We start from the raw sequence: 15,798 nt of genomic DNA on the forward strand, positions 1-15,798 counted from the left end.
TAGTTGGGGCAAGATGAGAAGGACAGCTGCCACAGGTGCAAAGTGTTGAGGGGGCACAACCGGCCGATCTTGATCTCCCTTTAATGAAATACAGGCTTTCAAAAGCTGTTATTGCATTTGTGGTCAAACCTAAGCACTGTTGCATGCTGTATGTGGTCTAAACTAAAGCAACTGCTTGCAGCATTGTATTAAGCAGTTTGCTACAGTTTAAAAGAAATATTTTGTTAAACTATAACCTGAGCAATGGGTATAAACTGTAGTGATTGTTTGCTACATTTGTAGTAAGGAGTTTGCCACAGTTTAAAAATATTTTTTTTGACTAAAACACGTGCACTGTAGTGCTCTGTACAGGCAGGGTATAAACTGTAGTAACAGTTTGCTACAGTTTAAAAATATATATTTTTTTAAACTAAAACATGAGTGTTGTAACACTCCATGCAGGCAGGGCATAAACTGTAGAAACTGTTTGCTATAATTGTGGCAGACAGGTTGTTACATTTTAAAAAGAAGATTTTTTTTTTTTTTTAATAAAACATAAGCACTGTAGCAATCCATGCTAGCAGGGTATAAACTGTAGTAACAGTTTGCTACAGTTGTAGCAAGCAGTTTGATACAGTTTAAAAAGACTTGTTTTTTATCTAAAACATGAGTATTTTAGCCCTCCAAGCAGGCAGGGTATAAGCTGCAGTCCGTTTGTGACATTTGCAGTAAATAGTTTGCTACAGTTTCAAAGAAGAAATTACTTTTTAATAAAATATGTTGAAAGGGGGTTAGAATAGGCCACAGAAGTGTGAAATGAATGGCTGGGGCAGAAGGGGGGGCATCACATAGCAGGAATCATTTTTGCTCTTCAGTGGCAAAGTTTGGGAGATATAGAGCTAACTGTTATAAGCCAGTCACTTACAATGTAGTAATCAAAGTTTGGGAGATGTAGAGCTAACTGTCATAAACCAGTCACTTACAATGTAGTAATCAGCTTATTACAGTGAAGTGTATTTTTTTTCTTTTTGCTGTTCACTTGTAGAGCTGAGGGGGTGGATGCTGGTTCATCGTACAGGTCCAAAGCACTAGTTAAACCAGCTACACATCTGCAAGGCATATATAAGTATATTAAAGAATTGTATTCATTTAAACTAATTGTATGAAAATATACAGAAAAAAACACAAGGCAAACTAAGGCAAGGTATATTACAAGTAAGTGTGACAGGTTACATAGAAACTAGAAGAAACACACTGCATATTTATTGCAAACACAGTGGGCATTCATTTTCAGTATGAAGTCATGATCAGTGCTTCTAGCCAAATATCAAGGAATTAGAAAAAAAAATGGATAGCATTTATTATATAGCATATATTATATCAAGAAAACAACTTCTGAAGGCATACATACACACCTGTACCTGTTCCAACAGTATGAGGCATTTTTCTACATTATGATTCACCATCCTGTGTATTCTATCTATAGCATAATTTTTTTTAGAAGAAAAAAATCATGCCTTTTGACTAGATAAACATTTAAAAATAGAATAGTATAAAATAGTGGGTAACCTATTGGTGGACAAAGGTTGAACACTGAAGTTTCAATTGCCCATGGTTAAACAAGTTCCTCCATAGCAAATCTCTGTCATTGAGTTGTTCTGGAAGTGATTCTCTTTTTGAGTTGGTGTATTTTAAGTTCATGAGGTATGGGTGCAGCAGGGCTTGTCCCCCAGAAAAAAAATACTTTAAAAAGTGTTTTGGGGGTTTTCTTTTCTTTTTTTTCTTTTTTTTTTCAGTGAATTCAGTTTGGTGATTCAAATCCTTGGAGCATTTGCTTTTGTTGACTCATAGTGGAAGCTATAATAATGAACAGCCACATTATAAAAGTATGTTACAGTATCTTCTAGGTTTGAAAGTATGCAGAATATTTTACTTTTTTTAGTTTAAAAGTATGTTTTGCATTTGACTTTATGGCATACAGAAGAGATTGGTTCCATATAATGCAAGAATAAAAGTCATATTTCGTTCAATAATTTACTGTCATTACAAGTTCCAGTTTTATCAAGTCTTTGTTGCAGTGGTTTTTCACATCAATGCATTTAGCCTTGAGCAGAGAGAAAAAAAACCCTGTCTGCAAATGCATTCAGTTCAGGAACTGACAACAACCTACCAATAACAGGATACAACGCAGGTGAATCTGGTCCGTCATTGAAAACCCTTTGCCACCTCTGCCCTGGTGATAACTCTGTGTTGTTACACAAGTCTTTAAGAAGGGCCTTGATACAGATTAGTCATGCAGAAGACCGTCTTCATTAGTCTCCTGCAGGCCAAGAGCATTGGTCACATTCAGTAAGTCATCAAATCAAATGTAAAAGGTTCATTCACAGATAGTTTTGATAGCATAAACAAGCACCTCTTGTCACTGAAGTCAAACCATTGTTCTACATACTTAATGGACGTCTCCAGAAACAAGATAAGCTCTCTGCAACTTGGTAAATGAAGTTCTGTCCAAGGACTTCATAAGTTTTCTAAGTTTTCCTCCAAACAAGGAGTGTTCAGTTCTAGTTTGCAAGTTATTTTTTAGGGGAGGCAGTGTTCTCGCAAGTATGCATTGCAGTCAATCACAACTGTGTTAAGAAAGTATGAGTAATACTGGGGTATTGGACAATGTATCCTTTTTATGCTTGCTTTCTGAAAAATGCTGCCATATCTGACAATGGGTCTCCTCTTCTCCCTGGGACACAAAATATGATTGAAGCTGGTAGAGTTTTCACTATTCTGTTAATGTCTGGGGGAAGAGGCATCTCACAGGTTCAAATTCTATGTTGCTGAACTCAAAGAAGTGTTCCAAATCCTGTTTTTTTTTGTTTGTTTGTTTTTGTTTTGTTTTTTTTGTGGCAAAACCAGAAAAATAAAACAGTTTAAAACAAATATCTACACATTGTATGTGAGCTGTGCTGCAGTGATTTTTGGCTGCACAACAGGGTACTTTGTGGAGTAATGCACATTTATACCTTAACTGCCTCTGTTGACCGAGATATCTTGTCATAGTTCACACATCCATTATCAGCACCTTATTCTGATACACGTGTCTATGATAAGAAGCAGTTTTCTAAAACATTTAAAATCTCTCTGTTGTAGCCTCAGCAGATTTGTCTGGGTCCTCATAAAAATCCAAAAGCCCATTCACAATTATTTTATCTTTCAAAAAGTACCAGACAACATGTGGAAATAGTTTTATATTCCCTTCATTACAATATCTGATGCTATAGTAATTGCAAGACCAGGCCTCTGCAGGCCTTGTAGAAGGCATTATAGACAAAGTCATACCATCTCAAATGTTGAGATTTTCACAGAATGTCCAGAATTTGCCTTATATTTGTAGTCTGTTCTTCATAAAATTTATGGTTTTCTGGCATATCACTGAAGATTGAAGTCACTACATAATGACATACATTTGAGTTTCAGACAATATCCTTCAGAAAATACATGTAAACACAAATTGTGTTATTCTAACAACTTTCTAAGTTTATTAGCACAATATTTAAAGTCTGCCTCTATTTTTGGGCCTTTGTCCAACAATATTTCAGGCTAGAGAGATATGTACAAAGTATGGTCCCATGCAACAACACATGGCTAGACAATTTCATTCCACAGTCCAAACTGTTAAAGATTTGTTTCACTGTACGAAAAAATTCAGCTGCTTTACCTGCAATAATCTTCAACTCTTGTCAATAAAGATTTGGATTTCTGGTCCACTTTTCAAGAGATGACTAGTTTTGACCTGCAGGATAGCACTCTTGAGTTGTTCAGTTGCCTCGTGTCTTGTCAAGTCATTTTGTTTCCACCACAGGTCGTTAGGAATTCTTGTTTCCAGTATCTGTGGAATGTTTTCATTGTATCATTGTATTTTTCTACCCAATGAAACTCTGTCTTCCAGGTGTCCTGCTGCTTGTTAAGTCCTTTGCAGATGGCACAAGTCGGTGGGGGTACACAAGTCGGTGGGGGTGCTGATCTTTTCATTCTTGAAAGATGTGACTGTCTACCAAAAAAAAGTACACAGAGATTAGTAATTGTAATAACCACATAAGTATATCCACTTAAAGTATAACAGCAATGCTCCCATCCTCCCACGGGACAGCCAGTTTGCTGATCTCTGAAGCTGGAGTCTAGCTCAATATATCTTCTTTTTCACCACTGCCAGCCTGTTACTACCCCACTGGAAATGAAATATAAAAGACACAGAGCTGTAACACTCAGTTACTAGTAATAACAACATTAACAAATATACTTACCAAAAGTTTAACAGCTTAATGACAGGGTTCACTAGTTTGCAGATCTCTAAAGCTGGAGCCGACTCTCACTGTGTCCTTTTGACCAGCAATGCCACTACTCAAGTAAAAGAGGCAAAACATACTTAAAAATTAAAGACTGGACTGTAAAACTAAAGTACTATTTACTTTATAACATTAATAGCCAGAAAAACAAGTCTTCTTACCACACAAACCATAACAGAAATGTTCTTAATCTAATGGTCTGCAGGATCCTCCCACACATTGGTATGCAAAGCCCCAAAGTGACTCCCTATATCCTCGTATTAGTGACCAATGTCAGTCTGCCACTAAAAAAGTGAAAATGAAAGGCAAAGGACACAGCTAGAACTGTAAAAATAAACTATTATTAATAATAACACAAACAAATTAACTTACCAAAATATAAAAGCAATACTCCCACTGCTTGCAGGGACCACCAGTTCACTGACTAGTAGCACCGAAATCTGACACATTTATTATGGGGTCTATATCAGTTTGTCAAATAGTCTATTCAGCAAATTACTTTTCATCAAACCCACTTAAGCAAAAAGTCATTTTAGCAAACGATCGTTTCAGTGATTTTTTTTCACAGGGAAAGGAAGTGGTTGGCTATCATTGGGAATTTGCCACTTTCCCCACTGTAGTGCAATCTCAGAGTTGGTATATTTAGTTATGGGGAATGAGAGGGGGTGAAGCCCCCCACTTTGCTGAGTTTTAAAATGTGTAGGGTAGCTGCCACACTAGCTTTTTGCCTGTGAAACAATTCACTGAAATGATTGTTTGCTAAAATGACTTTTTGCTTAAGTGGGTATGATGAATAGTCATTTGCTGAATACACTATTTGACAAACTGAAATAGGCCCAGTTATTATGTTTTCCTCTTGTCCAGAACTGCTACCATCTAAACAAAAATGAAAAAAGCAAAACACCTAAATTAGGAAATTAAAATGTAAAAATAAACTACTTTGTACTTTATATTATTGCATTAATAACCATAAACAAAATCAACCTGCTGAAGTATAACATCAATGCATCCACTGCTTACTGGTCTACTATCCTGGAGTCTGATTCATTGCATCCTGACCTTTCCTTGTCCGGTACTGCTGCGTAAATGAATAATATCAGGACATTATTACTTCACAGTACTGTAGCATGTCTTCTTTTATTATATCACAGAGCAACATTGGTGGCAAATGTATCCATTTATGGTTATCATAGTAAATGCTGTGACCATCTAGAAGGATGTACAGATGCATCTCATTTTTATGTTATGGAGCAGGTGTCTGGCTACATATCATAGCAAGAAAAATTGTGATGCCACATGTAATAGAACACTATATGAGGTTAGGGATTACCCTCATGCCCCATCAGGTAGTCATCGTATGGATATTAGTGATGTCTTCCCAGTGGATTATTCCACCTCCATCTCAAGTTTTCTATCTCTTTCAAATGACTGTAATTGTCTTTTACTGGGAGATTAGTAATGTGTACCATGAAAAGAGAATTGATTACAAACCACATGGGATGTCACCCATAATGCTGAACAAGTTGGGTATGTGGTCTCTTATGTAACTAACAGGATGTACTTGGATTAGTTGGATAATAATGTAGTCGCCAATGGTTTTCAATGTCCTTTGCTGTGAGACTATGTCAGACATCTTCAGGAAGTTTAAGTAGATGATTTCATCAAGGTGATTTCTAAAGAAGACTTATGGGAATTCATCATAGTATTCAAAATGGCTGCTAAATCAGTCTGTCCCCTTAACAAAACCTTGTTAGTGAGGTTAAATAAAAGCTGTAGTGAAACTGTTTGATGTGAACAACTATATTATTCTTGTTACAATTATTTATTTAGGTGACATAAACTCAACAAGATTTTAAGATAAAACATGTTAGTATTTTAGAGGTAACAGATTATTTGAAATCTGTAGTGCTATAACATAAGAAAAAGAGGGTAGACAACAAATAAGGTATATTACCTTCAGGAAGTTTTCATTTCATGATTACTGTAAGAATACTATACAATTTTATTTACTGTTTTTAAACATTTATTAACAGTGTTGCACTTTAAGGAACATCTTAACTTAGATAATACCAAATTGTTTGAAATTTTTACCTAGTGGATCAAAGTGCTGAAAGCAATGGCATCTGGATATGAGTCTTTAAGAAAATATAATCTGATCAATGATGCTTTCATTTAAGGACTTCTTGCTGTGTTAGTGAAAATTAATGATACCCTTAGTGAATAGTTTATTTTGTACTGTTTTTTGTAAAGTATCATTCAATCTCACTAATATTACAATTTAAATTTTGTGTGTGTGTGTGTGTGTGTGTGTGTGTGTGTGTGTGTGTGTGTGTGTGTGTGTGTGTGTGTGTGTGTATCTTGTGTCATATATTACAATGTACTTACTTTTTCTATGATCTACAGTTGCAGCATTGTAATGGGATGTACTTTCAGAGAAAATGATATCTGCCCTTTTTCTGCAGTTACGCATTTGGTGAGTTGAGATATTTAAGTAAGGGAATGTGTGATATGAATCCTAAGTCTCTTACTTTTTGAAATCATCCAGTCTTAGAACTGAATAATGGGATAATGCAGAGATGAATGCAGTACTTGAACTTAGAGTCATTCTGAAGTGATGAGCTGAGATAAAAGGATCCAGTTTTGGGAACTTCCAGGATGCTAAACTGGTGATCACAACAACCGGAAGATTATCTCCAGTCATCAGCAATTTTTTAAAAGTTTGTTCATTATTACTGATGACCAGAGCAATGACAGTGAAGTCATATTTAAACATTTTGATGCACAGACATTTGAGCAGATTAAAGTAATTTGTTGCATGTAAATAATGTAGAGCTGCCAGTTGTGGAGATGAAGTATCTGGTCCCATGCCATCCACTACAACAGACTTCCAAAAAATCTGGCCTGTCAGTTTGTTACGGCTGCATTTTGCAGGGCGACTAAGTCTGAGTCAGAAGCACATAAGTCAGCAAAAGCTGTTGAGTGTTGCTGTTAGGGAGAAGCTCATGCTAGGAATGACACTGAAATCCCTATCACCCCTGTCAAAAGATGGGGCATGTCTGAAGGAGTAACGGAACCCTCAGTGACTGTAATAATTAATAAGACATATTTTACAAAGATACTAAGTATAACATGAGGAGGATTAAGACAAGAAACTGGAAGACCTGAAGGGCCAGACTATATCTAACAAATTTATATTCCATTTCCTAAATAGCAGAAGGAGACAATAATCGTATCTACTCTGTCCTTAACCTTTTCTGACCCCAGTAGAACTCTGAGACCTATAATTATGAGTGGCATGGAATTAAATGAAATAACCTAACTGTCTAATATCACTAAAAGGTGCCCAGTAATGGTGCCACACATGTATATGCCTTATACTTTAGCAAAGTGCCCCTAAAGTTGCATGTAGCACTAATTCTGAGCAATATTCCAGTAATAATGTCTACACAGGTAAAAAACACACTCTCCGAAGCTAAGAATACAGCATCCATGGGACCAGATGACATCCCAGGCTGTGTACTACATGAACTACAAAATGAACTGCCACCTCAAGTGTCATGTTTAATCATAGCCTCACTTCAGGTTACATGCCCAGTGAGTAGTGCACAGCTACAGTTATCCCACTCCACAAGGGGGGATCCACCTTGGATCCCAGGAACTACCACCCCATCAGTCTGACAAGCCTGATCCGCAAGTTCATGGAACGTATTATCATGGAACTTATAAACAAAGACATTGGCAACCTTCAAACACTGGACCCCACTCAGTTTGGGTTCGTGAAGGGCCGATCTTGTCTCCTGAACCTGATTGACTTCTTCGAATCAGTCTCCAGAGCTGTGAACAAGGGTAAGGTGGTCCACATAGCCTATCTGGAGCTCACCAAGGCTTTCTACGCCATCCCCCACTCTGGAATCATAGATAAACTTACTAAGCTGGGCATTAATCCCTACGTCACTTAATGGGTTGCCATCTGGCATACTGACAGAACCCACACTGTAAAAGTAGCCAACTCCAAATCCAGCTCCAGACAAGTGACAAGTGGAGTACCTCAGGGTTCACTTCTGGGACAGCTCTTGTTTGGCATCTACTTCTCTGAAGTACAGGCCAACACTAAGGGACTCTGGCTAACAAAGCTCACAGATGACTGTAAACTGGGAGCCATTATTGAATCCCCAGATGATGTGGATATTCTACAAAAGGGCCTTACAGAAACAGATGTTTGATGCCAGAGCCATGGCCTCAAGCTCAATGCCAAGAAATGTATAGTTATCCCCTTTGGGAAAAAACATGTACCCGTGAATTACCACATTGGTGGCAGTACACTAAACACCAAAAGTGTGATAAAAGACTTAGGGATACAGGTGGACAGTGGTCTCACCTTTGATAACCACATCACCACAACAGTCAGGAAATCCTTCTATGTGGCACACCTCATCACTAAGGGCTTTTCATCTAGAAAAAAGGAGGTCCTTTTTTCTAGATGAAAAGCCCTTAGTGATGAGGTGTAGTACCAACCTATGAATATCTTTAAATTCTGTGGTAAATTGCTTTTATTGACCTTCACAGTATCTGCCCCTAAAATACTTTCTTTAATTTCCTTCTAAGCTGCTTTATAGTTCCCAATGGCTCTAGGTAACTACTGTAAACATAATGCTTGCACTACCTACTCCAGTTCATGACCTCTATTCTCATAAGCCTGGCCAGAGAGAACATAACATATTTTAACACTTTTCTCAAATTACAGTCCCACAGGAATCCACAGCAAGCTGCACACTTAACTTTTTTATCATATTTAGAAATATTAGCTGTAGTACAGGTGGGGAATATGCCTGAAGATTTAAATAAGAGAGGGCTGTGAACATTTTTAAAACCACAACCTTCACTAAAAAGGGGAGTTGTAACTTTTTGTGCACCTGAATCCATAAAAACTTTTTAAACCATATAGGTTTTGGAATTTAAATTCATCATAGTTCTGGGATACTGGTGAAGTAAAGACACAACTACCTCAGTATTGCAGCTGTCCAACAAAAGGGCAGCAATATTAGATTGCTTCATGCTCAGTGCTGCTTTATTCACTGGAGAAGACCTGTTGGTTCTACAAAATCTTGCAACATTTTAAGTATCCTCCCCCATTTTAAGTATCCTCCCCCTGGGACTTGTAAAAGAATTGCACATTCATTAGCATTAAGTAATGTTTTAACTTGCACTCCATGTGTGTGACCGCCTGCGTTTAAAATTCTTACCAATGTTTGTACAGCAATGATAGATATCCCTGGAGACAGTGGTCAGCTTTGCCTTGTACCATTAAATAAATGGAAGACAGAAGATACATTGTTTCTAATTCCTCGGCTGTTAGTGTTTGTCCAGAGCCTGCACAGCAATCAAGAATTCCCAGGGAAACCTATTATTTCCACTGTTATCCACTGTGCCTCACAGAAAGTTACAACTTATTGACTCAATGGCTTTGTCATGGTCTATGAAGAAAGTCACTGCTGGGTCACTTAAATCCTTTAGCAGCTGCATAACAGTGGTTATCATATGAATGTGACCCATGTTTGTCCTTGCAGGTATAAAACCTATTTGTGAGCTACAAATTATTGCTGAAAAAAATGTTTTTCAGCCTATCCACCAGAAGAAAAGCATATATCCTCATAGGTACATAGGTAGTAGGTATTAGGCTATCGGCCCTGGGGCCTATACAAGCCCAGCCAAAAAGGTACCCTGGCTTTTGCCACCCACGAAAATTATTTTCCTGTGCCACTGTCAAGCAGAGCCACAGAGGTGATCCATGGGGTGAATTCCCTATTTCCCATCCAATCATCAAGATTTTTCTTGAAGAGAGCTAATCAGGAGCTTTGTTTGATATAGATAGGTAGTTTATTCCAGAGTATGGGAAGCCTCTGGGACAGGAATCTATCCCTCTGGCATGTTTTGTTTATTGTGGTGACAAGGTTTAAGTCCCCTAGAGCGTGTAGCTCAGAGGGATTGGGATTTCTTTAAGTGGAGCATGTCCAACAGCTCTGGGTTTGACATAGCTTTGTATGTTAGGCAGAGATCACCTCTGAGTAGGCGATATGCGATGGAGTAAAGCTGGAGTTTTTTGAGACGGTCTGCGTAGGGCATCTGTTTGAGGCTGGTAATCCTCTTAGTGAGGTATTTATGTGGCCTTTCCAGTTGTTGTAGATGTCTTGTGAGGTACATACCAAAAGGGACATTGTATTCTATAATGGGTCTAATGAGTAATGAGTAGAGGGGAACAATGAATTCTTTTTTTCTGGATGAGAACCCTTTTGTGATGAGGTGTGCCATGTAGAAGGATTTCCTGACTACTGTGGTGATGTGATTATCAAAGGAGAGACTACTATCCACCTATGTCCCAAGGTCTCTTATCACACTCTCGGTGTTAAGTATACTACCACCTATGTTGTAGTTCATGGGTACAGAGTTTTTACCAAAGAGGATAACAATGCACTTTTTGGCATTGTGCTTCAGGCCATGGCTTTGACACCAGGCATCTGTCTCAGTGAGGCCCTTTTGTAGGATGTCCACATTGTTAGGAGTTTCGATTATGGCTCCTAGTTTGCAGTCACTTTAATTGCTTAATAATATAATAAACTGGCAATTGGAAACACCCAGATTTATGCAAATACTCCACTTTCTGTAACCCTTTCAGGTCTCTTTGCAATCTTGCAAAGTGTGGGGGATATAAAGGATGCTACAGCTAGTTTTTTCTTTTTCTTTTCTTTGTCACATCTGAAGAAGTCTTGTGGATGAAAATGCCTTGTGAATATTTGTGTTTATGTACCAAATAAACTGCTGGTGCTTCCACTTCGGATTGTGTTCGTGCTTTGGGTTTGACTAACTCTACTTGGTACCTTTGTGTGCTGCATTGTTATTTTTTTTGTCATTTTGGGTACCTCGCATCTTGTGTTTGATAGGAGTTTCATTTTTTAAAAATGTTACAAAACTTGGCAGCTTTGATGTATTTTATTTTTTCTGTGCTTTGCTTGTTTATATATGACCAAGCACATTCACAGAATCACTGCATTTTGGCAAACAGAGGTAAAAAAACTAGGTAGAGTATCACCAAAAACTTCATACGTTGGTTATCAGTATCTACAAGAATTCATTTACTTTTGCCTGCAGTTCATGCAGACTGTCATTGTTTCAACAGCATAAAACAAACAAAGAAAAAAAAAATAAGTGTTGCATCTGTGACCAGAGAATGGTAGAGAACTGCATGCAGTACCTCCAACAAGTCCTCAAACGTCTCTTCTCCCCTCGCACTCATATCAATAATCAGTTGAGATCCTGTTGCTTAAGAGACTGCCAAGGTGATGCAACACACAGAAAGAAAGAAAAAAGTAATAATAATAATAATAATAATGAAAAATATGAACATACTGAATAAAACACTCAAGCAGAACATAGAAAGGCCGTTCATTTTTTAAGCTGTATTCATGACACCAATACCCATGCTTTTCAGATAATGAAAGGGGAGCCAATCAGAAAGTCATGAAAAAGGAGATTTTATAGGCTCCAAATCAGAACATGATGGCTAAACTAGTATAGTTGAGAGGTGTGGCCTATACACCAAGACTTCTCTACCACAACTGCTACCACCTCTCATATGTCCTCTTAAAATGTGTTAGGACTCTCCTACTATATTAGTCAAACCCACCTGTTCAACAGCTTAAATCCTAGTTTAGCCTTAACTAGTCCTCATGAAGTATCACAACCTTGAGCCTCAGCCCTGTAGCCAAACCCGTATTTATGTGGCCATCCCATAACTTACCTTACTTTGTAATAGTGCCGCTTTTGTTGTAGCCAAACCCGTATTTATGTGGTCATCCCATAATTTTCCTTACTTTGTAATAGCGCCGCTTTTGTTTACATTCTGCTTGCCTCCTTTTACTGCTCCTCTCCCCCACCCCTCATTGTGCACCAATTTTTACAACAAATTACCTCACTTTTCAGAAAACAGCCCTTCCACAAGTGTAGTGCCTTTCCTTGTTTCAGACAGTATATGTTTCTGGGATTATGTCATGAAAGATAGAAAACACATGTGAAGCAGAGTTCCTCCTCCCTAACCCAATTCAGATGTAACTTGTACAGTTGAATGGGGAACAGGAAATGTATCCCTGGCTTGGCACCTATGTCTCTAATGGACATAGCCAACCAGTAAATGTTTCATCTCCCAAGCCCCTGCTTACACTTATCAAGGGTACCAGAACTTGTCAGAGATTTGGAATGCATGGCAAGTCTTACAAAGATCCTCATGGTCATATAGCCTAGTAAACACCTATGAACCTAATAGGGGACCTCAAATGGTAGAACATAAAAGAGATAATGCACATCACTGAACACTACTAAGACGGAGTTGCACAACACTCTATTTGTTATACTCTAAACTTCTGTACCGGCTACCTAAAGCATTTAAAAGCTGTAGTAAGCTTAACAAATGTGCAAACCTGCTGTGAAGTTCAAACATATTGTGCTGCATAGTGCAATGGAATATGATTCAATAGGACAAGCACGGAACCATTTATACTATGGCTACTCTTCCTGCAGGTGATAACACTGGTCTTTGGAGTTCTTGACCAGCGCAAAAAGTCAAGCTACTATCAGTCAGTCTTCTTCTACAAGAAACTCTTTGTTAGCTTTCTTCCTATCCATGCATTGCCTAGAACTGCACCTACCCCCATGATTTGCACTGTGTTTGCTATCTTCCTATCCCTGCATTACCTAGGACTGCACCTACCTCCATGATTTGTACTTTGTTAGCTGTCTTTCTATCCATGCATTACCTAGGACTGCACCTACCCCCATGATTTGTACTTTGTTAGCTGTCTTCCTATTCCTGCATTACCTAGGACTGCATCTACCCCCATGATTTGCACTGTGTTTGCTATCTTCCTATCCCTGCATTACCTAGGACTGCACCTACCTCCATGATTTGTACTTTGTTAGCTGTCTTCCTATCCATGCATTACCTAGGACTGCACCTGCCCTCATGATTTGCAATGTGTTAGCTGTCTTCATATTTCTGCATTGCCTAGGACTGTACCTACCCCCACAATTTGCACATTGTTAGCGGTCTTCCTATTCCTGAATTGCCTAGGACTGCACTTAAAGCTATGATTTGCACATCTTTGAACCTTAGTTAACACTGCTTGCTAACTACCTTTTGTGGTTGTGGTGCTTCGGCTTTCTTTGCCTTCTTGCTTCTCTTCTTTTTGCTTCTTCGGTTAAGCTTCCTATCAAAACACTCCACTGGTTGCAGATACCCCAAAAAGAATCAAGAATAGCAAGCCCAGTTATGTGTTTAGTATGGCTGGCATCCTACCTATAGGCTTCCTTACTCTCCATAGTAGCTTCTTTTTCTCAGCCCACAGCAGCTTCCAGCCTAAAGTCTGACCTTATCTTGCCTCCAGAGGATCTGTTCTCATTCATTTTTAGATATTTTTATCTTGGAACTTCACCTCCAACCTAGAAGTCTGTTTCCAGGCTACTTTATATTCACATATACAGATCCATTAACTGAATGTCTGTTCCTTTGGCTTCTTTTACCTTCTTGCTATTCTGACATTAGCACTGCCTACTTCCTCTTTTTCCTACCTACTTCCTCTTTCCCCTGCCTACTTCCTCTTTTCCCTGCCTACTTCCTCTTTTCCCTGCCTACTTCCTCTTTTTCCTACCTACCTCCTCCTTCCCCTGCCTACTTCCTCTTTTTCCTACCTACTTCCTCTTTTGGCTGGCCTCCTCTCTCCTGATCACTGCACAGCTTCTTCCTAATACAATGTGAAGGTTAATACTTTTGGAAAAAAGGGAGCAGCGCCCAACCAATTTATGCAGAGACTGCAACTAAAGATTTCAGGTAGTTTAAAATGTATTTAAAGTAACAAATTGAAGCATAGCTCTATACCATTGGGCCCAGTACCAGGTGGAGCCCTTACCCATTTATCACAAGGTTGATAATTTATTCAGAGAACCAGAATTTGCTAAAAATCATGTACTGTATACATCAGATGCACTGAGGAGGCAAGGGCTTATATGTGGTAATGGAGTGCCTCAGATAAACATTACTGAAGAGTGGAATATAATGCTCTAAGTGTACAATTATCTACTGCTACAGAATGGAAGCTGAAGTGTCATTCAAGCTTCCGTATATTTTTGAAAGACTCATGATGTTCTCTGGTACAACTCAAGCGGGGGGGGGGGCAGGCTTAACAGATTTAATATCAGAACTTTTTTAGAAAGTGATGTAGCTTACAAGAATTACAAGAGAAGCAGTCTTATCTGGGGGGGGGGCATCATAAGAGTCATGTGAGTGAGTGAGTGACATGCCCTCTGTCTGCCCATTACATACTTATACCTTGAGTTCTACACAATAATTTATGCATTGAAAATGATAGGGGATAAGGAAAACTCCCCCTGGTGTATGTAATAATGTAAATGTTGGTCACACTGTAGCAGAGCTCTATCCTTTAGTAATAAGTGAGTGAGGGTGGCCATGACACAGGATATGATAGACTGCAGACAGAAGATGCAAAAAAGTACAGCAAAATAAAAACAAAGAAAAAAAGTAATGTGAACTGACAAAAAGCAGCATTGTGGACTGATTTAGGTATTTCATAAGTCTTCATTTTGTTTTCATGCTTTACTAATCAGAGTGATTACGGAGAAAGACACAGTCAAGCTTTAGAAGCAGGTGTTGCAGACACTGGGTTACAACAGTGTCTGCCTAATAGTGGTTGACTAGTTGTATAGTAATGGGCCTGCCTTAAGGCTGTCTTCATCTCACACAAGGTTATGGTTCAAGACTATATATGTTATGTGGAATGAGGGAGAGGAGAGGGCAGAGAGTAATGTGTGATGTCCGTGATGATACAACCACTGAGGTTCCAATCTTAACATGCTATGGCCATCCATATAGGTTGTATGATTGTGCTGCTTGGTTCTTGGGATTTTGCTGGGATTTCCTTTAGTTGGTGGACAGCAGGGGGCAGCACCTACATAATTATATAAAGAGGGTGCAGCACCCAACTGGAATCATAAGCCCTAGCCTATGCAAGGAAAAGGCGGTGTGACATGCAAGCCCCATAATCATGCTAGGATGCCCTTTCCTCAGTTTACTATTACAGCATTTGGAATTATTTCTCCTTAGACTTTTATTTTTATTTTATTTTATTTATTCTTTGTTAATGAAGGTACAACACTGGTACAGATAGACCGTTTTGTAGTTCAGTCCATGATGACTGGATGTTGGGCTATGATTGTTGTATGATATGGCTTATGTTTGGCTGTAAATGCTGTATTAGCTGTATGGTGTGGAGCAGAACTCTTATACAGCATCTGTCTCTTGTTTGCTGGCTGAATGCATTCATAAGCTAATGCAAGAGTATACTGCTGGTTGTGGATATTTCTTATTGTTGCTGGGTTCAGGGGATCACAAGCCATAGTGGAAGCAGCATGAATGGGT

At 38.6% G+C, this 15,798-nt stretch overlaps 1 protein-coding gene across 4 annotated transcripts in view; it reads left to right on the top strand.

Moving 5' to 3' along the window:
• ANO5 (anoctamin 5) overlaps positions 1 to 15,798 on the top strand; it is a 1,890,652-nt gene that overhangs the window by 1,307,183 nt on the left and 567,671 nt on the right. The gene's annotated exons all lie outside the window — the stretch shown is intronic.

This window comes from Protopterus annectens, chromosome 9.part0 (assembly GCF_019279795.1).
Source record: "Protopterus annectens isolate FY-2018-M chromosome 9.part0, PAN1.0, whole genome shotgun sequence".
Lineage (NCBI taxonomy): Eukaryota > Metazoa > Chordata > Ceratodontiformes > Protopteridae > Protopterus > Protopterus annectens.